Source organism: Portunus trituberculatus, chromosome 25 (genome assembly GCF_017591435.1).
Source record: "Portunus trituberculatus isolate SZX2019 chromosome 25, ASM1759143v1, whole genome shotgun sequence".
Classification (NCBI taxonomy): Eukaryota; Metazoa; Arthropoda; class Malacostraca; order Decapoda; family Portunidae; genus Portunus; species Portunus trituberculatus.
Genome location: NC_059279.1, coordinates 14,705,620 through 14,706,940, shown reverse-complemented (window position 1 = coordinate 14,706,940; position 1,321 = coordinate 14,705,620).

Sequence of the window (1,321 nt, the reverse complement as noted above, 5' to 3'; positions counted from 1 at the left end):
AGAGAAATTCCTAACATTTCTTTAAAAACAATAGCAGCAGCAGTACCAACAATAGTAGTAGTAGTAGTAGTAGTAGTAGTAGTAGTAGTAGTAGTAGAGAGAGAGAGAGAGAGAGAGAGAGAGAGAGAGAGAGAGAGAGAGAGAGAGGTACCGTGGCCTTGCAAGCTTTATTGATTTCACTATAATGGAGAATAATTCAGAGGGCCGGGCCGAGGGGGGTGCCGCAGCGGGTCGAGGGGGGCGCCGCACCTCGTAATAAGAGAACGATATTGTGGTGTGAGTGATGGGCGGTGTGAGTCAGTGGGTCAGGACTGCGGCGGCGGGGTGGCGGGGTGCACTGACTGGGCAGGCTCCGATATAAAGCAGTTAGTGTCAATAATGGTCGTTTTCTACCACACAAAAATCATGACACAGAGAGTAATATTGGGTGAACTATATCAAAAGTTGAGTCGCGGCGTGTGACCCGTCGTGTTGTGAATGGGTGGTGTTTTATGACGTGTGTGTACTGTGGTGGTGCAGAGTGTGGCTGTTTGGGGCGAGATGGAGGTTGTTTTAGTGGTTTTGTTGCCTTTTGTTACTTACGACTGGAGAAAACTTGTAACGGGTTTATTTGTTTGTCTTTGAAATAACGGTGAAATATTGTATGAAATTAAGCTATATTAGGTCAAATTAAGACTTTTCATTAGTCTTTGTTGTTAATTTATTACTAACGAATGAAGAAAACAAGTATCAGCATTATCTTTCTTTTAATGTAATGCTGAGTATACAAAATCGGACAATATGAGTAGACTTTATATATATATATATATATATATATATATATATATATATATATATATATATATATATATATATATATATATATATATATATATATATATATATATATATATATATATATATATATATATATTTGCCAGTCCTCCTCTCTTTCATTTAAAAAGAAAATGCTAAAATCAACACTTTTCATTTATTTCCTTGCCTCTTTACTACCAAATCCTAAATAAAACTATAGCTACAAGTTTATTCGTTATGATTAATATAAACTTATTTTCTTAAATGTACTGTTGTGATATATATATATATATATATATATATATATATATATATATATATATATATATATATATATATATATATATATATATATATAATCTGTAAGTAATTATGTACTTTAATCTAAGTTTGTTTGGTGTATAATCTATTTTTGTATAACATTCAACTTATGCAAGAAGTTACAAGCTTATACTAGTATTTGAGATTATCATACTTATTAAATATAGAGTTATGATTACGTTGGGTAAAAATTATGTATGTTGTA